This window comes from Podarcis bocagei (assembly GCF_964188305.1).
Source record: "Podarcis bocagei genome assembly, chromosome: 4".
Lineage (NCBI taxonomy): Eukaryota > Metazoa > Chordata > Lepidosauria > Squamata > Lacertidae > Podarcis > Podarcis bocagei.
In genome coordinates this window covers 22,790,773-22,813,186 of record NC_138128.1, presented here as the reverse complement: position 1 = coordinate 22,813,186, position 22,414 = coordinate 22,790,773, and the positions used below count along the sequence as shown (strand labels likewise).

The following is a 22,414-nucleotide window of genomic DNA, read 5'->3' as shown; positions in this document are numbered from 1 at the left end:
CTTCCTGGCGGCATCTGATTGGCCACTGTGGGATGCTGAACAAGATGAACCTCAAAGGATGCTGAACAAGGTGAACCTTTGAGCTTATCCACCCAGCAAGGGATCTTCTCATGTTGATAAGTATTTGCAGCAGGGACACCATTTAGAGAGGTGGAGGCATGTTTGAGATCGCACATGATTATTATTCAGGAGCACCTGTTTCTACACATGGAGTGACTTGTTACCAAGAATTAAATGGGCCTGTTGAATATAAAGCATGCGTGCCCAAGGCATATATGTTTCTGCTTCTCTGGCCCGCACCCAATGATGCTTGCTTGTTTTGTATTGTTGACATTGCTATAGTTACGGAAAAGTACATAAAACTTCTCAATTCACAACATATGCCCTTAAAATACACCAGACTTTTTTTTTCAAAGCAGCATTTCCCCACAGGTTAACCTTCTGTGTGTTGTTGTTTTTAAGCAGGTTAACCGTGTGTGTGTGTGTGTGTGTGTGTTTAAGCAAGTTAACCTTCCATGTAGCCAATATGGCTGGGCTATTGCTACCAGTCTGGTTTCAACATTGCAATACAGTGGTACCTCAGGTTACAGACGCTTCAGGTTACATACGCTTCAGGTTACAGACTCCGCTAACCCAGAAATAGTGCTTCAGGTTAAGAACTTTGCTTCAGAATGAGAACAGAAATCATGCTGCGGCAGCGTGGTGGCAGCAGGAGGCCCCATTAGCTAAAGTGGTGCTTCAGGTTAAGAACAGTTTCAGGTTAAGAACGGACCTTCGGAACGAATTAAGTACTTAACCTGAGGTACCACTGTATATCACCAACTAAACATAGTGATATACCGATATATCACAATGTCTGAAGTAAGAATGGAACTTTGCAGAGGTGAACAGTAGCACTGGGCGATACCTGGTTTTCAACTTCATGATATATCGCCAGCGAAACATCGTGATATATTGATATATCACTATGTCTGAAATAAGGAGCTATGTAGATAGAACAATATCTGAGCAAGCCCTCATTTCACTGTGCAACTCACTGGGAGGCAGATGTGCTTAGCAGTATGTGGGGGAAAGACCCTTATCCGGCTTGGTACTAACCAGCAGCAGAGCTTGTTGGGGTTTGGCATGAGAAGAGTTGTATAATAACTCTACAGCCTGTTGCATATTTACTCAAAAGTAGGTGCTACTTCATTCAACGGGACTTACAACTGTGCACCGAATTGCAGCCTGTGATCCTATGTACACTTGCATGGGAGTAAGTCCCCTTGAACTTAATGGGGCTTCTCAGTAGACATACACAGGATTTCGCTGTTGATATCGTATCAGCCACATCCTCTTCATTTTAGAAGTAACAGTTGGTGGAATTGGCCCTGCAGGAGTGAAAATCTGCTTGACGAATGGCACCACAGTAATGCTGCTTTATTTCCCTTCCTTCGTGCTTGCTGAAAGCCCTTTATAATTCTGAATGGTAGCAGATGCTTGATCAAGAGTTGTGTTACATAATCAAACAGTCACAAGTAAGGAAATCAGTAACACACTTGGTCTCAATTTAGGGTTGCCATATTTTGAAGAGCAAAACAGAGGACACATTTGACGACTTCTACTTTTAACTATGGATTGCTATGACGACTCGTTTTACATACCCATGAAAAAGAGGACCTGTCCTGGAAAAAAAAGGACACATGGCACCCCTAAGAAAGTTTTTAAAAATTATATCCTCTACTGTATTTACCAGTGCACAGGGGATGAATTATTTTAAAGGCTCAGAGAGCTACAGGGATATAGGAACTTATCACTCGACTGAGCTCAGTGTCGTCTTCATTGACTGGTAGCAATGAAGGGGTTTCGGAGAAGCCTTTGTCCCAGACGTACCTGGGGATGCTAGGGACTATCTGCATGTAAATATGGGATGGAGGAATCTCTTTTTTTCAGCCTGAGGGCTGCCTCTCCTCTTGGGAAACCTTCCAGGGACCTCATGCCAGTCGTGGGCAGGACCACAAGCAAACACAGGTGTGACACAAAAGTCAAAGGTGTTCTATGCATAGACACCTCTCTTTCATCTAGGCAAGCATCACAGTTCAAGGACATATTTCAGTCAGACAAAAGCATTCCAAAGAGGGCACACAGGAGGGCTGTGACCTGGAAAGCAAGCTTGGCCCAGAGAGACCTGGTGTGCAGAATTAAGCCCCTGGGGTTGAGGTTCTGCATTCAATCAGCTGCTCTATCAGCTGTAGCTCTTCCTTGAAACCTCCTTGTCTACTTGTGGGCTAGCAGCAATCAATAAAGGGATCAGCACAGTCTCCAGGTGTATTTTGGGGAAGAAGAAAAGTTTGGATTTGATATCCTGCTTTATTACTACCCGAAGGAGTCTCAAAGCAGCTCACATTCTCTTTTCCTTCCTCCCCCACAGCAAACACTCTGTGAGGTGAGGCTGAGAGACTTCAAAGAAGTGTGACTGGCCCAAGGTCACCCAGCAGCTGCATGTGGAGGAGCGGCGACGCGAACCCGGTTCCCCAGATAACGAGTCTACCGCTCTTAACCACTACACCACACTGGCTGCATATCTGTCACTCAAAAAACCTTCCCGCCCCTTTGGAGTACCCTACGTGATCATTAGAGCATTCCACTAAGGCTGCAGTTTGTCTCCTTATTCTTCCCTAAGGTTGAAGGTCATAGTTTGGTGGGGTCTGTAGAAGCAGAGTATGTTAACAGGCCCCACAAAGACAGGATGTCATTCTGTGACGTAGACCAGGCCTAGATAGCAGGCAAACCCCTTCCAGATACTTAAGAAACTAGCTGCACAAAACTAGCTGCACAAAACTGCTCACAGCACGAGCTATGAAATGTTGGTTGTGGCTTCTAATGAAAGCCCTCACAGTAGCTTCTGTTAGTGTGGACAAGCTGTGAGTGGGTGTGCAAATCTCAGTGCGTGGCAGTGGTGGCCATACTTGGCCCTCCAGCTGTTTTGGGACTACAATTCCCACTGGTCCTGTTAGCTAGGGATGATGGGAGTTGTAGTCCCAAAACAGCTGGAGGGCCAAGTTTGGCCATGCCTGGTATATGGGAAACGACTATGAGGGTCTTTTATCATTGGTTCACCCACATGTTTTATCATGATTGCAATCTCAAACGTTGTGCAAACAAGCCACCAAATGAGTTCACACATTCCGCTTCCAGTCCTCAAGGTCTCAGTAACCAAGTGATGTACAAGTCATGTCTGAAACAAGTAGGCACACCATGCAACCAATTCGTTCTGCAAACAAGCTGGTGGAATGAAAACCTCTGAGCCAATCTTAAGATCAATCTTGAGACCTCAGACAGTTAGCAGCGGTCTGGAAACAAAACAACTCAGCTGGGATGTGGACATCAAGCCCTGCTAAGGCGTCTCAGAAGGCTTGACCTTGGTAGGTTTAGAAGGACTAATCACTGAGAATGAAGGGAAAGGTCTAAAGATATGAGTGGAATTAACTCCACTGCGATGGAGCCCTAATAGAAATGCTGCCCACTTCTGAGGATCATCTCCCTTATTAGTTTGTTTCCCTTTGCTTGCACGCTGCTCTGAAAGAGCTTTCCTCCAGGGCTGGCAGAGCAACGGCAGTTCAAGTACAGGGTAAACAGATGTCCCAGTTTAGGGGGAATGACCTGGGTTGAAGGGACGGCTCAGGGTTCACAGAGAGTTCTAGTGAAATCAGGTTCCGTTAACATTAAAATGGTCAGGAGGTCCCTGTTTTCCTGGCTTCCTTCCTTCCTATTGTGCCTGAATGTGCTGTGCCCGTCCAAAGTGCTGGCCGCTAATTTTAGCTGGCGGCACCGACCGGGCTGCGGCATCACAAGAGTGCATGCAAGGACATTGCAGTCTGTCGTGCAGTAGCGGTAGTAAGCCGGTAAGAGATGACAGCGTGCCCAGGCCAAGAGTTCATGGGAGCAGAGGCAAAACGCTACAATTAGGCTTAAGTCCCGTTCCGTTGCTCTCGGGTTCACTGGAGTTCAGCAGTTGCACAGCGGCTGAGTGGCAGCAGCTTTGGCATTACGTTACTAGAAAAAGGCTAAGAGGAAAATGAGTGTTGCTCCGCCAGCAGAACAGACCTGGAACAGCTGCTGCAGAGCGGAGGCTTACAAGATCACAGACAGGGAAACATACTTGGGAGCTAGCCCCATCGATTTCCCTGGGGCTTGCTTCTGAGCGAATATACAGTGGTACCTCGGGTTAAGTACTTAATTCGTTCAGGTCCGTTCTTAACCTGAAACTGTTCTTAACCTGAAGCACCACTTTAGGTAATGGGGCCTCCTGCAGCTGCGCCGCTGGAGCACGATTTCTGTTCTCATCCTGAAGCAAAGTTCTTAACCCGAGGTACTATTTCTGGGTTAGCGGAGTCTGTAACCTGAAGCATCTGTAACTAGAGGTACCATTGTACGCAGTATTGCACCAAATGCACGGCAATGCCAAGGTCTCCACCCCCATCGTTCTACCCGGACACTGAGGTCCAGCACTGAGGGTCTTCTGGTGGTTCCCTCACTGCGAGAAGCCAAGTTACAGGGAACCAGGCAGAGGGCCTTCTTGGTAGTGGCACCCGCCCTGTGGAACGCCCTCCCACCAGATGTCAAAGAGAACAACAACTACCAGACTTTTAGAAGACATCTGAAGGCAGTCCTGTTTAGGGAAGCTTTTAATGTTTGATGTATTACAGTATTTTAATATTTTTTGGGAAGCCGCCCAGAGTGGCTGGGGAAGCCCAGCCAGATGGGCGGGGTATAAATAAATTATTATTATTATTATTATTATTATTATTATTATTATTATTATTATTATTATTATTATTATTATTCTGGAGACACCCCACTCCCAACAGAGCTCCATTTCCAGGTTTTCTCTCAGAAAGCTGAGTACTTCGTGAGAAAGGCTTTCACTCATTTATATTAATGATTCCTATATGGCAGCAAAGGTTCCAGGACAGTTTTGCAGAACAAGGTAAGAGGAGGGAGAGGAATCAAAAGAAAGCAACATAAACAGCAGCATCTTAAAACACATGTAAACCTGGGACTATTTTTTAAAAAATGTATTTGCCAGATGCTGATAAGAAGGTGATGTGATCTGCTTTTGCCTTTCTGATGTGATGTGTGTCCATCTGCATGGATACACACACGTTTCGGCCGTAAAGTCACATAGTTGTCATAACTACCAGGTCAGCTGTTGACACCACCAGGTGGATGAAAGGAACTAGGGGAAAATGGTGGAAATTGGGCCTTCAAGTATACAGTGGTACCTCTGTTTAAGAACTTAATTCGTTCTGCAGGTCCGTTCTTAACCTGAAACTGTTCTTAACCTGAGGTACCACTTTAGCTAATGGGGCCTCCTGCTGCTGCTGCACAATTTTTGTTCTCATCCTGAAGCAAAGTTCTTAACCCGAGGTACTATTTCTGGGTTAGCAGAGTCTGTAACCTGAAGCGTCTGTAACCTGAAGCGTCTGTAACCCAAGGTACCACTGTACTTCTCCAATCACAGAGAGTTCTTGATAGGATATACATCTATTCCAAAATATTCAAATCGGCTCCTCTGAATGGCTCTGCAAAGATAGAATGGTGGTGGTATTATGATGCAGTAAGCCGATAACTTATATGGGGGGTTATGTTCTGGGGCTTGTGCCTAAAGCCAAAATCACGTACGGTTAAATGCACTGAGCTCAGTGGTGGGTAGGGTTGTCAAAAGTGTTTTCTCCACGCGCCAGACCCCTTTCTATTATTTATTTCTTTTTTTGGCCAAGCACATAAAACTGAATGCACACAAGTTAAAAGCGTGTAAGCGGTGGGTTTGCTGTATATATTTCTGGCCACAATTAGCACTACAGAGGAGGTCCTGCCATACAATCTGGCTTGTGGTCAGCCCTGCTCACTCCCCATTTCCCCCCCTCCATTGTAGCTCTAGGGTTCACTCTCACAGTTTCATCTTCTCCAGCTCCTTCAAAAACCATCCTATCCACCAACAAGGATAGGATGCTTGAGGGCAATTGAGTCAACCACCCTGGTCATTTCCCCCCATCCCAGATGAAATATACTCGGAGTGGAGAGTGGATTTCATGCTCTTTATTCAGCTCATAGTGGTGAGGAGGAATGGAAGTTCCCCCAAAATGTCTGCTTTATATACATTATTTACACTATGGGCCCCACGTAATTGGCTAATTCCAGGATTCTCCTGTTGGCCAATCAGGTTGTGGATTCACTTCCACCTGGAGCTGGATTGGGTGGCTCCTGAGGACCAATCAGACTGCTGCATTCTGGATCCTATTGCTCTAGGACCAATCAGACTGCTGCATTTTGGATCCTATTCAACTCAGTACATAACACCAGAGTTCAAAAACAAGGGCATTGTGGCGACCAGTGGTGTCACTAGGGGCTTGAAGGATCCGGCACACAGGCCTATGAGATAAATTTGCATGGGTCTGTGTTTTTCCGACAGTAGGTCACCCTTGAGTCATTCTCAGGCAAGGCCACTGCTTGCCAGGTGTCCTTTCACTTGCCTGTCCTGCCCCCTAGCTGTGCCTGCTGTCTGGAGCAATGCCAGCAGCTGCATACTCCTTGCATGCTGAGTAAAGGTCAGGTGGCGAGGAGGGAAGGGGAAGAGCTGGTAGAGAACCTGCAGAGCTGTTGTCAGAGTAGGCAGTACCAAGGTAGATGGACCAATGGTCTGAGACTTTGTATAAGGCAGCTTCCTATGTCTCCATCTTTGGAGGGGAAAGGGCCAGAGGAGGAGGTGTTGAAGGAAATAATAGAGAAATGAAGATTTAATATTTCTAATGTTATTAATAAACAAAAGAGGGAGTAGAAAGGAAAGGCATAGGAGGAAAGCTGTTGTAGGAGGAAGAAGCTAATGTAAAAGAATCAGGGGAGAGGGACGGAAGAAACTGTCAGGTATTTTGGGCAGGGGGAATTAAGGTAACAGGTTCAGTTTGAAAGGAAAATGGGAGAAGTTGCTCTCATTGGAACTGCTACTGTGTGGATGTTACCACTCAGCAGACATGTAAAGAGCTGCGCTCCAAAACTCCATGCGGACTTGAGGGGCCAGTCTCATTGCGGTGAACATAATTTGCTCCCATGAGTAACTGTGTGATTTACGAGGGAATAATGTTTATACCATTGTTATTATTATTATTATTATTATTATTATCCTTTTTTGTTTTTTTGAAAAAGAAGTTTTATTGATTTTCAGTGCATAAACGCCATTACCAAGAGTTTTCCTCCAGATCTGTTTTGTTTTTTTTATGATGTATTTTCCCCCTTCTTATTCTACTTGTGTTCCTAGAACTGATCTGGTCTTATCTTGTAGGTAAACAGCCCTGTGAACTTTCAGTGAAGGGCGGTATATACATTTAAATCCATGAAATTGCGCTCAAGCGGTGCTTGCTTCCCATCAAACGCGCGCAGGACCGGGGCTATAAGCGGCACGTGTTGACTGAACGCCGCGGAACGCTCGGCAGCAACGGCGCACGCCCGGTGTGAGGACGCGAAGCCAGAGGAGAGACTTCCGCCCTTAGCGCCTGCCCGACTTCTGGTTTCCTTGCCTGGCGGGCAAGCTGGTTGCCGGGGCAACGAGGAAGCGGCGCGACCTACTCCGGTGTGTCCGCGGGGCTTACCGCTCCCTCCGTCTCCGCGCTGCTCTGCTCACCTCCTGCTTGGGTGAGTGAGCGCCTCAGTTACCGGGGAGTAAGCCTTACTCGGCGAGGGCTTACTTCTTACGCCTGAAACCCTGGGGCAGAGAGAGCAGCTGCCTGTCAGTGTCGGCACTACTGGCCTAGATAGCGCAGTGGGTCTTGGCATGAGGCAGTCCCACGCGTCCCTGCGTTTCGCTCTCTGGGGCAAGCAAGGCGCTTGGCTCAGCGATGGCCTGCTTTTTGCGTGTCAAAACCCCTCCCCCAGAAAGAAAGACACAGGACACGGTGTTTAAGTTTAATGGGCATGAAATGGCCACAACTTTATTGATTAGAGAATTGAAGGTATTGGCCCTAGGCATTGGCTCCTATCCGCTACCCGGCATGATGTCCGGGAAGGGTTAACACTAACCGTGGGAGGCCCCCGTTGGAGTACGCCAACTAGGATCCCACGGGTGTCACCGCTTGGGGCGTGCCGGGGGCCCTTACCTAGGTAGGTTTCGGACAAGACAACGCCCCTCGGAGTCCTGTACCGGACTACCCCATTTCCTGGGGGAAGGTGATGGCGTTCCTTCCCCCCCATCCATTTGCATAACAATTGAACCCCAGCCAATGCCTAACCGCCAATACAGGGAAAGTTGTGACGGTTTGCTACGAGGTAGGCGAAAAAACCAACTGGCGGAAGATCGCCAACTTGGAAAAATTCCTACCAGGCCCCTTGCGGCGACCAACCGAAGTCCATAGCAAGGTCATGACTACCTACGGCTACCACAAAAGTAAAGCCCTGTTGCTTTGGCTTAGCAGATTCCAGCCGGGCTGCTGAAGTTTATTTTCATTTATTTCGCTTCCCTCGGAGAACCAGAGGCAAAGGAGATGAACATGGGGCCTTGTATTTTAATGGTTATGTGAAGAAGGGAGTGGATTGGGGCAGGGGCAGTGCTTTTTCTCACCTGTAACTTGCAAAATATTCATATTTTTTTGTGCATTTGTGATTACACTTTTGCCACACTCTTCCTTCAGGAAGCTCTGTGTGCATAGTTATCCCTCCCCTTTTTTCGGCCCTGTATACAGTGATACCTCGGGTTACAGACGTTTCAAGTTGCATACGCTTCGGGTTACAGACTCCCCTAACCCAGAAATAGTGCTTCAGGTTAAGAACTTTGCTTCAGGATGAGAACAGAAATCGTGCTCCGGCGGCGCGGCAGCAGCAGGAGGCCCATTAGCTAAAGTGGTGCTTCAGGTTAAGAACAGACCTCCGGAACGAATTAAGTACTTAACCCAAGGTACCACTGTACTTGAAGGAGCATCTCCACCCCCCTTGTCCAGCCCGGACACTGAGGTCCAGCTCCAAGGGCCTTCTGGTGGTTTCCTCACTGTGAGAAGTGAAGTTGCAGGGAACTAGACAGAGGGCCTTCTCAGTAGTGGCGCCTGCCCTGTGGAACGCCCTGCCATCAGATGTCAAGGAAATAAACAACTATCTGACTTTTAGAAGACATCTGAAGACAGCCCTGTTCAGGGAGGGTTTTAATGTTTGATGTTGTATTGTGTTTTACTCTGTTGGAAGCCGCCTTGAGTATTATTATTATTATTATTATTATTATTATTATTAATCCTCACATAAACCCTGAGATAGTTTAGGCTGAGAGAGAGAAAGAGAGAGACTGGGCCATGAGTTTCATGGCTGAGAGGGGATTTGAACCTGGCTCTCCTTGCTTAACACACTAAACTCTACACCATGTTATAAGATGGGAGGTGAGATAGGTGAGGCAGCTACCAGCTGCTGCTACTACTGGATACTTTCCTCCCCTGCTTACAGTACATAGGAACTTGCCTTACACCAGGGATGAGGAAACGGTGGCCCTCCAGATGTTGGGCTACAACTCCCATCATCCCTGGCCATGGTCCATCCTGGCAGGGGCTCATGGGAATTGGAGTCCAACAATATCTGGCGGGCCGCAGGACCCTTGCAGAGTCACACTGTGCTTCCATCTGGCATAGTCCTTTCTATTGTGACCGGTGACTAATATGCACAGGTGAGGTAATCTGTTTTTAGTCCAATGAGCTTTATGAAAATGAGGATTGGTTCCCTTTTTACTGTAGTATCCCGCGCCCATGTTTTACAGCATGAGGGGAGCTGGTGGGAGTGGCTATAGTATACTGTAGATGGAGTCTTCCTTCCCCCTTATATTATCCCCAAAGCTTGGTGTTTCTGAAAAATTCAGAGTAAATCTTCTAAAGCACCTCTTTTTCTTGATATGTAGGACAGGAGAGGTAGTATCTGTTGGTGCCTTGGACTCAGCCCAGTCAATCTAGTAGGTAACCATCATTGTGAGTGTATATGCTTCAAAACTCCTGCAGCAGCCACCTTCTATCTTCTGCCCACATCAGTGCACTAGCAGCACCCTTGTGGGTCAGGTGTCAGACTCTGTCCCACAAACAGCTGATTTTTTTGTGTCCATGTTATAGCTGATTGCTTTTAAATGACTTTCCATGTGCAAATGCTGTTGTCAGATTGTGCTGTTGGGTTGGAATATTGTACACCTGCCATTTGAGCTGCCAAAGCAAAACACAAGCAAGGCAGATCATACTGGGGAATTTTCATCTCAAACTTATAATCAGTTTTGTCTGTTTATAATCTTTTAACAGTTTTGTGTGCCAGTCTTGCAAATCTGTATTTAAACCATAGAAGAATATGGACCGACATATTCCTGTGCATCCGCTACCTGAGGAAATACGAAAGGTATGCTACAGTGAGCAAACTTGGCAGTTTTGCTTTCTGGTATATTTTATTTATTTTATTTGTCTGCGGTTTGTTGTCATGTCCATAACAGAACTATTGCCATAGTTCCATTATGTCTGTTGCTCCTCAATATATATTAATATTTGCACATGTGTGCTGCCTCTTGGAATTGTGCGCCTGGGATTTTTGAAGAAATTATATTGCACAAATAAACCCATGCACACACACCCAAAATTTGACAGATTGTGGGATCAGTTGGAGAAAAAAGGAACCTTGAGATGGGAGGGTTTGTAAAGCAGCCAGATTTAGCTTCTGCCAACTAAAAGCTATTTGGAAATGAAAGGGTTTGATAATGAAGGAGGAAGACTAGAAGGTTGGCCAGGCAGAAGGATGATATGGGTCTTATGTCCTCTGAATTACAGAAAGGTTTTTTTCTCTTTAATGAGTCACAGGTTTCAACAGGAGCTCAGCTCCATTGGGAAAGAAAAAATGCTTTACAGTATATGTGTTGTTTATGCATTCTAACACTGTGACACCAGATGGCGCTGTGGAGTTCTGTTTTTGCTAACCTGATTTCTCATGCAAACTTTGCAACTTCTTTGATGTGTCTAGAATCCAGCCCATGAGAATTTTAAAAGTATAACATAAATAGTACTAGATCACTGAATGCAGTGCAGACTGTGCTCTTTTAGGATTGCTGGTATCCCGATTGTGCAAAATACGACTAATACACCATTAGAAGAGAAGAATCTTGCTTTAGACAGATATAAATATTTTCTTCCTCATGTTTAAAATACTCAAAAGTGACTGACATGTAATAGCAGCATAGGGAATGATTTTGTCTTTCTCTCTCAACCCATTCCCTCAATAGCAAACCTCTGTGCACTTAAAGAGATTCCATTTGACAGCCTTTTCCCACATGCTCAGTAATGTGTGATGCGCATGCATTACTGAACATGGAGGAGGGACTGGCGCAAAAGTTCCAGAGATCAAAAGTATAAATTATCTAGAGCAATAGAATAAAAATAATTATAAATTAGTGAAAGAGCAACAGTAGACGCACAAAAACCACTTACTAATTAAAATATATAGAATGCATTTCTGTGAAGACCTGCACGTGATACGTATATGGCTTTTCTTACTAGTATACATTCATAAGCCATACTGTTTGGAGAAGATGTTAAGAAATAAAGTCATATTTGTAATGGCATGCTGTTTGTGCCATGTCAAATTAAGAAGCACTATTTATGTTGGTTTTGAAGCCCTTAGTAGCTGTGTAACAAGAACTGCAGATAGAAGTTGTTAATGAGGCAGCATTTTGCAATTATTCCAGGGCAGTGACAAAAATGACCAAAAAATAAAAATAAAAAATGGAAATTGAGTGAAACCTGAATATGCTAGTTATAGAAGAATTCCTTTGTTTCAGTTCAGTTTTTAAATGTAAATCATGCAATGAGATAAAGTACTCTGTACAAGCCAGTGTTTTTGGAAAGATAATTGACTGTATAACAACAGAAATTGTAGTGTTTTCATATAGCTGTTTTTGAACAAATACCAAATAATTAAAAATGACACTTTGTTTCCCCTTTTAAGCCCTGGCAGAGAGAAGCCAAATTACCATTTTATCATGCCTACTAGAGACTGATACTTAGGAGGGATTGGACGAGAGTGGGACAGGACTTTGAAGTACAGTAATTTTGCAAAATAGATTAAAGGGGGCTGAGGAGTAAGAAATAAAGAAAAATAACAGTAGCCTGGAAAGTGAGGACAGTTTGATTTATATTGATTTTATATCAAGTTTTTTGTGTGCTTCCCATTGCTGGATTTTCTGCAGCCATTTCAAGAAAACATTATATATCTAAGGGCTTCATTCAATGGTTTAGCATTAATGAGCAAACATGCAGGTTCCTATGGAGAAGATCACAGCCGCTTTGATCCACCTCTGGTCTTGTTACTGTGGTGCTTCTGTGAACTGTTTTAGCATTATGCCCAACCCAGGCCTGTGATTCATCTTATTTCCTGTCAAAATACAAGCCATGATCTGTCTGGGAGCCTGCTTGTTTGCACGAAGCTCTGTTAGTATGTACTCACAAACTGGGTAACTGTATCTGCTTGCACTGTGTAATAACAGTATTCAGTGATAATGTTCTTGATGTGTAACTTATCTATTTCATTGTATTGGTAATACAGTCATGTCTAAGCCTGTGATCCTATACCTTTTGGATAAATCCCAGTGGGATTCACTTCTGACATGGGTATCATATATGATCGCACTGCACATTTTTCAGCAGCCTTATAAAACAGGAATTATAATTCTGAAAGTTAAAATGAAAAGGCTTTACATGTAAATATTTTGCAACTATCTTTCGGTATGAGCTGTCTTTAAATATGACTATGGATACCAGAGTACACATTTTAAAAACAGATGTGGGGATGGGAACAGGATACAGTGGCACATGAGAGATTTGTGTAATGCATAATGTGTCACAAGCCTGTTGGCATTTCATTTTTTTAAATGCAAGATTGAAGAAGTAATACTTTCATTATTAAAGAGGGATTAGTATTCCAGTTTTCTGCCATATATAATAATTCTTAATTGAACAAGGGAGATTTGTGCAAGCTTCCACTCATAGATTCCCTTGCTGGAAGAGGATCTGCATGTGCATTCAGAAAATATTTACTACCTGTTGTTAGATCAGGGACTGCACTTTCAGAGTTCTGAGCAGGTAATTGGTCCTATTAAACATGACAGCACAAATTACCTGGAGGGGTAGGAGGGTCTTTCATAATGCACTGCGGGGAGTGGAATAAGAGCTATACTAAAATTGTGAGTCATAGAATTGTAGCGTTGGAAGGGATCCAAAGGGTCATCTAGGCGACCCTCCTGCACTGCAGGAATCTCAACTAGATCATAAGTGACAGATAGCTTTTCAGCCTCTGCTTGAAAACCTCCCAGGTCTCATAGGAGTCTGTTCTACTGTCAAACAGCTCTTGCTGTCAGAAAGTTCTTCCTGATGTTTAGTTGGAATCTCCTTTCTTGTAACTTGAAGCCACTGTTCGCGTTCTTGCCTCCAGAGCAGGAGAAAACCCTTGATCATCTTGGTCACCCTCCTCTGCACATAATCCAGTTTGTCAATATCCTCCTTAAATTGTAGCACCCAGAACTGGACATAGTGTAGTCTGGCCAAGGCAGAATAAGACAGGACTATGACTTCCCTTCAGCTGGACATTATATTTCTGCTGATACAACCTAGAATAGCATTAGCAACTTTTTTGTGTGTGTGCTGCTGCTGCATCACACTGTTGGCTCATGTTCTACTTACTAAGACCCCATGATCCTTTTCACATGTAGTACAGGCAGTGCAGTACTTTGCTACAAGTACTGATTCCTTTAACCTTTTAAACAATATTTACTCCTGTGTTTCTGTGTGAAGTAGTGCCAGTTCCAGGGGGCCCTTGGGCAAGATAGCTGATCCTCCACTCACGCTGTACCCATCTCCTTCTCCTCCCCACTGTTGCTATATCCATTTGCTTCCCTCTCCCCACCTAAGGCCAAATCCTCACCAACCTCCAGAGAAAGAGAAAGGGAGATGTTAAGTTGTGCTGTGGTCACTGCTGCTTCTCATTCTTTTCTCTGCTTGCTTGGCGAAGACAGGTGAACAGGCAGCAGCAGGAAGATGAGGAACATCACCAGAGCCAGTAGTCTCCAGGGATTGGAATCAGGCCCCCTACTGGGGCTTGATGAGCCTTGGCAGGTCTCCGCGATGCTGACCTCTGACTCAATCCCTGGTTTGAAGCAATGTCTATAAGGAAGTAAACTTCTGTTTATAACACAGTTATCTCCATTTAACCCAAGGGATGGATTCTTGGTTGGATTGTGATAAAACAATACTGAGTTTGTTTCTCCTAGTGCTTTCAGTTAGTACTGGGGTAGGGAACCTACAGCCCACAGACATGGCGTGGCGTAGAAAGGAAGAGAGAGATGGGATGGCAGAGAGGTTTAGAAAGAGCGATGAAATCCTGAAAGGCTGCAAACTTCCTGCCTCTCTTGATTTTTCCTGTGAATCATCAGCCCTTCGTGGGCCAAAGGTTTCACAGCCTTGATTTTGTACATCATTACTTGGTGCCAATAGAAGAAGAACTTAGGAAGGGTCCTGGTGGATCAGGTCAAAGGCCCATCCGGTCCAGCATCCTTTTCTCACAATGGCCAATTAGATGTCTAAGGGAACCCTGCAAGTAAATTCCTTTGCTTTCTCAAAACTCTCCTGCTTTTTATGGACAACCCTTAGCATTTTCTGTTCCGCGTCCTTCTGTCCCCAGGTCCCTCCCCACCTTAACTCAGCATTCTAGCCTAATGGATCCTCCATGGGCAGGGCAACATATTCGTGAATGGTGGGGATATACAAATAAAAGGCTTAAACACACGCACACCTGATGTCATGTTATCCCAGCCTCCCCTATAGTCCCATTATGTGGAACATAACAAATTGGAATTGTTGCTGTATAACGTGCAATCTGGACAAGAGTAGGGTCCTTTGTCACTTCAGAAATCATAGGCACAGACCTGGCAGATGCGACTCAAATGCATGTTAAGTTGTGTTCAAATTGATCCATTATGTTGCCTATGCTTAAAATGTATTGTTGGCACTTTTAATCATACTTTAATCAGAGCGCAGTTAAGTTACTTGTGCTTGAAGCATGTATATGGAGAACTAAAATCTTGACAAGTGTCAGAGTGAGTCCCAAGATGCCCACCCCCTGCCCACCCACCCCCATGAGAGATTAGGGATATACAGTGAAAGGTACAATCAAGCTCTTGAAGAGCAAGGAAGATGAGCCTGTGATAATTCTCAACTAAACACAACCCAGTTTCGTTAGCAATGCTAAAAGCATCTTGTTCATTTTAGGAACTATAATGTAATTAACACTTCTGTGACATTTCCAGATAGACCGCAAGCAGGACCCCCCCCTCTCCACTCCCCTCTCATACTGGAGACATGAAGTGGAATGTCTAAAACTGTTTATTTTGAAAGACAGAAGCAGTGATGCTGCAAGAAATCACAATGTTCTTTTTGGGATAACAGTCCCTCCCTTCCCTTCACATTACAGCTCAGTTTGTCCCCTTTCAATAAGTAATTTAAGTACTTTGGAACCTTATGGTATTTATTCTGAATAACAGTTTCATATTTCCAAGCACAGGTTGTAACTGCCAGGAAAAACAGAATTAATTTTTCATTTCCTTCAGAGCCACTGTAGCTATGATCAGGCTTCACGAGGCAAAAAGAAGAATTAGGATAAATAAAGGCTGGCATAGTAGTCCTGGAGCCAACATCTCAGACGCATAGTTTTATCAAAGAATAGTTAAAATGCATAGCACTGAGGTATGGCATTGGAATGCTTAATTTGGTTATGGCTTGTCTCATAATTACATCTTATTAGTGTTCATTGTTTTGACTGCTGCAAAGCTTGACTGTCTTTTCTTCCCTTTTGCTTACATTTGAATCTCTTTTTCCCTCCCCGTTCTTCACAGGAAACTTTCTTATCAGATAACAGTCATCCCTCTTCTCTCAAAGGCTTTGAGTGGAATATAAAATTAAAATAATTGTAGTATAGTCAAAAGTGTTTCTTCATTCATGGAAATATGAGGAGTTATATATGCTGTGGGGTGGTTTGTTTGTTTTTTGGGGTTTGTTTTTTTTGACAATCTATTTGATAATTTGATGACAGGTCCTGTCCCGACATGGTTTTGGGTAAATAATCATGCAATTACTTCAGCATTATAAATGCTTTACTGGTTTGTGTGGTGATTTAGGCTGCATACATATTGCCAATTCCCTTTGGTGACCATTGGTGATCTCAGAAGAGAATGTCATTCAACTTGCATTGCTTGATAGGAGGCCTCTTTAGGTTGCTCCTTGCTTCTGCTTGCCCCATTCATTATGTTTCCCTTCCATGTGCCTTTGCTCATCTGATGACTAGCCTCCCCTATTTGTCTCAAATTGCCATTTCTTCCACTACTACATATTGCTCTATCCTACCCTTCAGAACCCAAAACTGCCTTCGCTGACTGGGTTTGCAGAGTTGCTGGAGGTTATTGTAATGGCTGCATGACATTACGTATGATCACTCAATGTTTAGAGGCCATATGCTTCTAAGTACAAGATACTGGGGGCAAGCAAATGAGAAAGCTATCACTGCCATGCTTTTCTTGTGAGCTGCCTACCTGTGTTGGTCTAATCTTGCAACACAGTTGTTATGTTCCCTTCAAGAACATTGTTTAAGCTAAAGTCTGGTGCCGGTGTTTGTATGATTGTCTCCACAATAGCAAGGTTTCTTAGGTGTTTAAAAAGTAACATGGTCCGGTGGCCTGTGCACATGCAGGAGGGATTCATGCTGTATCATATTTTTATTTTTGGGTGGTCCTCCAGGTGGTGAATTGGTTTGGGGGGCGGTGTAGGGAGGACATCACCAGACCTGTTACCAGGACTGGCTTCTGAGTGCTAAACCATAGTTTGCTGAGAACTTTTGTTACATCTGCACCAGATTCTAATGCCAAATTATCATTTCGCAGATTCTGGTAGCTTTATAATTCAAATGTTTTTGATAAGGGTACCCTAGGAGCACAGATAGAAACATGTGTGCTCACATGGAAGTTCTATGGTTCTTGCCCTCTTTTCTCAAGGTAAAATTTTGCATGTCGTTAATATACCTGAAGTAATCCTACATGCTTGAGTAATGTTGTTTCAGTACTTCTGTTTCTGCACATACACACAAGCAGGAGTAATTAAATTGGGTTGTGATTTGCAGGGGAGAATTACTGAACTGAAAGTGTAGGGGGAACAAAGTTATGCTGCAGGGCTTATATATATATATATATATATATATATATATATATATATATATATATATATATTGTAAGAAACTCCGCTTCACCCAAATAAGTAATTGTGTGCTGAAATACATCCTGTGTAGATGATTAATAATCCCACACCTGCCAGATTTCATAGTTTCTGTGTGACTCGTAAGTGACATGTGCAGTGCATCACATGATGCTCTCTATGAACACTACCCTAATCATGGTTTTGGTGGACCGCAGATGTGGTTTTGTCAGGCAAGAGATGATAATTCATTTGTCTGAAGTGCTCCAAAGGAGTCAATAACTCAGTATCTTGATTTTTTTTTTTAAAAAAAACCCTTTTAAAGAACAAAAGAGAGCACAAGTGGAAAGAGTGCTGTTGCTTGCAGTCTTCCTGCCGGCATCTGATTGGGCACTATGAGAACAGGATGCTGGACTAGATGAACCTTTGGTCTGATCCAGCAGGGCTTCTCTTACGAGAAATGCTTCCTCCCCTTGTTAGGTTATGTGGAGACCTGATGGAGACCTTTCGCAACTTTCAGTATCTTTTAACCAGGGGTTGGAGATATGGCCCTGCCCCAGTTGCATGAGTGCCACCATGTTCTATTTTTCTGTTGTCATCTCTCGCTGGTTCCAGCAACTAACAGATGGCAAAGGCAGAGTTGGAAGACTGGAACACAGCAACCCCCGACAGGAGACACTGTTCCCACTGTAGAAATGGCTTCTCCGTCTCTACAGTAATTCTGTTCAGAAGCAACACCCACCTACATGTTGCTACAGCTAGCAGGAAAAGGGAACAGGAGAGCCTCCCCAGATAGAAATTCCCACTCGCAGGAGCTCAGATGATCTTTGCTATTTACAAGTAGCAAGACTCTTCTTCTTTTTGGTCATATCTTAATCTCTGTTTTGTTCATTCATTGGCTAATATAGCAAACAGTCTAATTGATGGGGGAAATAGCTGTGATTTCTTGTTCTGCTGCCCCCTAGACTTTTTTTTAATGCTACTACTATCCAGTTGGGAAAGGGATGTAGCTCACTGCTAGAGCACATCTTTTGTATGCAGAAGATCCCAGGACAGCTCAGTTGGTTAGAGCATGGTGCTGATAATGCCAAGGCTGCAGGTTCGATCCCTGTATGAGACAGCTGCATATTCCTGCATCCTCAGGGTCCCTTCCAACTCTACAATTCTATGATTCTATGGACTCAGCTATACAGCTGCAAATATAACGTTTTAAGTGCATTATACAAATGTGACACTAGATGGCGATGATGAGCTTATGGCAAATCAATACAATTTTCAAAACGCTAAAAAAAAAAAGCATTTTCACAGCGTTTTTTATAGGTGTCTAGATTCCACCTATGACTCCAGTCAGAGATCCCAGAGATTCATTGCCCGTCAAAGTAAACAATTGAGGCTTGATGTTCCAGTGGCCTAACTGAGATTTGTATGTGATTTGCTACTTCACTTCATTTAATCCATTCTCTAAATATATTGCTTACCATTTCCCTTCTAGATGTCCCGGGAAGAGACAGTGTGTAAATATTGTGGAGTCAGCTATTTGATCCTCCATGAGTTTAAGCTGCTGGAAGAGAAAGTAAAAGCAATGGAAGTGAAGGTGAAGTTTTATGAAGGCAGCATAGAACGGGAGAAAACACTTCAAGAGAAACTACAGCAGCTAAATCAAGATTTTGAACAGTGTGCAGCAGCTAGCAAATCAAAAAGAGAAAGGTTGGAATGTGCTATTCATCCTTGTTTTTTAAAAAGTAACATACTCATTAATGTCATTCAAGGAAAAGCAAACTTTGGCTGTCTTGCCAGACCCAGCTTGCATCCCGATGAATTGATGTTCATTAAACCATAGTTTGACTGATTCTTTAGAGGTCAGTGTCTGTTCCTTGAATTGTTTAGTAACAGTCAGTAACGTCATGGTAGGAAAGTTTTTTTAAATCTTCTGTCATCAGAGGTGAAACTCCAGTTTAATAATTTTCTTAGCAACCTAAAGGTTTGCCCTGTTGTGAAAAAGACAGCTGAGAATATGATTTTGCCCTTCCAGCTGTAACATGGGGAATTCAAACTCAGTCATGGGTTGGTTTGTGAATCTGGAGTCAACATAGACAAGAGTTTCCCCACTTCCTTTTTTATATAAACACCCCCTTTCCCTCCCTTGTCGGCTTTAACTATGGTTTATTGTTACATCCTCACTAACACCAACGATGGTAACTGCTTACCAGGGTTCCAATCTTCACTAGAACTTGAAGCTAGGGTTGAAACAGATTTGCAAACTCAGAGAAGTTGGTTAATGTTAAGCATTTGATGTACCGGTAATTCCAAACTTTGAGACTACAGAAGGGGAGAGGGGAATTGTATGAGAGAGGTGAAGGGGAGGGGGAGCAGTGCATGTCATATCGACTAGCTTCTGAGTTCTAAACCATGTTACACAGAAACATAGAAAGCTGGTTTGCAGGCAGCCATTGTCACGTCTACACTGAACACTAATGTCATTTGGCCAGTACTGGTAGCTTTAGGTTACAAATCCTAATACAGATAACACACCTGGCTAAAACAGAAATACCCCTGTACTTGTTTAATTGTATTGAAATGCAAAAGTTTTATCACTTACAACACTGGCCTCTAAAAATCTTTTTGTGGCACCAGATAGACTAGGTATGACATGAGCAATCTCAGCAAATAATAATAATACCTAGCATTTGAATTGGAATGTTGGAAGCACTTCATACATTATCTTAGTAAAACAGTTCTGTAAGGTAGGATAATAATGATTATGAATGATTCCTTAGAATGGCTTTCTATTCTAGATTTTCAGTGGCTTGTGTTTCCCGTTACAGGTGGTTGTTTCTTTGCTTTTCTGCCACTCACCTCTACTTCCACATCTATTTAGATGGTTCTTGGCATCATAATCTTGAAAAATTACAGCATCAGAAAGCCTTATTAGAGGAAACAAGGGTGGGATTGGGTAAATGTGCAGGGCCAGGATCCATTGTATGATAACTAAGGCAGGAACAACAGGACATCAAAACTCAGAGGGGAAAAGGTTAAAAAGAATAGGTTTGAGGCCTGGGTGGACATTTGAGGAAGTGCCTTGTGTACAAAAGATAAGGGGCTATTGATCTTTTCTCTTGAATGCACTGCATTCGGAGCCCAGGTGTTGCCAGACAATTGAGCTGTGGACTTTTCTCCAATTTACAAAGGAAGAGTGCAAAGGTCCTTGAGGCAAGAAACACCTGAAGCAGGGGCATAATTGGGTAATAAGCCATGCTAATCACCAGGGGACTCCTGTTTGAGAGCCCCAGCATTAACTGATTTGGCCTTGTTGGTCTATGAAGTTTGGTAAGCTGGTTTCATGTTGATTGAATGGAATATGTGTTTACGTTATTTTAAAGTTGCTAGCTGTAGAGCTGTGATCTAGCAGGGCTCAGCCGGATATAGGAGTGCTATCTTTGTGAAGTGTGGATCTGGATTTGTACCCCTTCTTCATATATTTGAATGACATTTGATGAATGTGTGACCTCTGACTTGGATACCCTCAGTGTGACTCATTCTCAGAAAAGGCTTGCAGATAGCGCAGCTGGAGGTTTTTTTATCAAGCACGCAGGATCCTGTAGGCTGTGTTATCTGTTTCAGCAGGTCATACCATGTGGGAAATAGGAATAGTTCTGATTGTTTTGAAAGTACATTTTTGGAAACAGAGCTATTCTCCTAAAACTAGTGTTTCACAAAGCATGGATGTCTCTTTACTCTTTCGAGCTAATATGCAAACTTGCTGGTCAGCAGACAGCTCAGGTTTCTTGCATGGGAACATGCTTCTCAATATAGTTATTTAGTCAGGGGTAGATGTTATTCTAGGGACGCAGGTGGCGCTGTGGGTAAAAGCCTCAGCACCTAGGGCTTGCCGATCGAAAGGTCGGCGGTTCGAATCCCTGCGGCGGGGTGCGCTCCCGTCGTTCGGTCCCAGCGCCTGCCAACCTAGCAGTTCGAAAGCACCCCCGGGTGCAAGTAGATAAATAGGGACCGCTTACAAAGCGGGAAGGTAAACGGTGTTTCCGTGTGCGGCTCTGGTTCGCCAGATGCAGCTTGTCACGCTGGCCACGTGACCCGGAAGTGTCTTCGGACAGCGCTGGCCCACGGCCTATAGAGTGAGATGGGCGCACAAACCCCAGAGTCTGTCAAGACTGGCCCGTACGGGCAGGGGTACCTTTACCTTTACTTTAGATGTTATTCTATAATTGGATTTATCTCATTTGAACTGTTATCTGTGTAAAAATCTCCATTATCTTCTGACAATGTGGAGTTTAGTTTAGGAAAATTGATGCTACATTAAATCTGTTGTTCTCTAAGGTGCCAAAGGTTTGTTGCTTTTACTGCAGCAGACTAATATAGCTATCCCTCTTGAGTGCTCTTTATTTGTAATTTACAATTACTGATATTTCTGTCCTACAAACTCCTGTGTATAATTTTAATATGTAATCTGAAAGCTGTCACTTGTGTTCCATACCAAGATATAACCTAGTGCCAGAAGTATGAGAAACGTCATTGTTTTCCTTTTCAATGTATTGTTTTAAATTTAGCTGACTGAGCTTTATCTGACCCATATCTTTGTCAATGTGCTTATCGGCATGTATGTCCTCCCTGAAGGAGGAAATGTTGTGTCTGACAACCCTAGACTGTGAGACTGTGCTATTCTTTTCCAGTGGTTTGCACTACGGTAAGAGAAAACTTGCTGCTACAGTGGTACCTCTGGTTACGTCCTTAATTCGTTCCGGAGGCCCGTTCTTAACCTGAAACTGTTCTTAACCTGAGGTACCACTTTAGCTAATGGGGCCTCATACTGCAGCTGCACCACCGGCGCGCAATTTCTGTTCTCATCCTGAGGTAAAGTTCTTAACTTGAGGTACTTCTTCCGGGTTAGTGGAGTCTGTAACCCAAAGTGTTTGTAATCCGAGGTACCACTGTAGTCCAAAGCCAATTCCAGACACAAGAAACTTAATATGTTCCTTGTTTTGAACAACTGCTAAGCAAAACTCAGAGTCACTTAAACTCTAGAAAGAAACGGCCAAACCTAGCACAAGATGGCTTGCACACAGACAGGAAAATTACAAAGCTCAGAGCCAAACACATTTGTGATTCTGAGAAGGATTTCTTTTACACAATTATCA

The 22,414-nt window shown here is 43.6% G+C and overlaps 1 protein-coding gene across 1 annotated transcript in view; it reads left to right on the top strand.

Annotated features, from left to right (window-relative positions):
• Positions 1-7,532: 7,532 nt before the first annotated feature.
• Positions 7,533-22,414, top strand: part of LEKR1 (leucine, glutamate and lysine rich 1) — a 69,738-nt gene continuing 54,856 nt past the window's right edge. The window contains exons 1-2 of the mRNA XM_081190320.1: positions 7,533-7,671; positions 10,290-10,383. The gene's annotated coding sequence lies outside the window, so the exon portion shown is untranslated. The remainder of the gene's footprint in view (positions 7,672-10,289; positions 10,384-22,414) is intronic.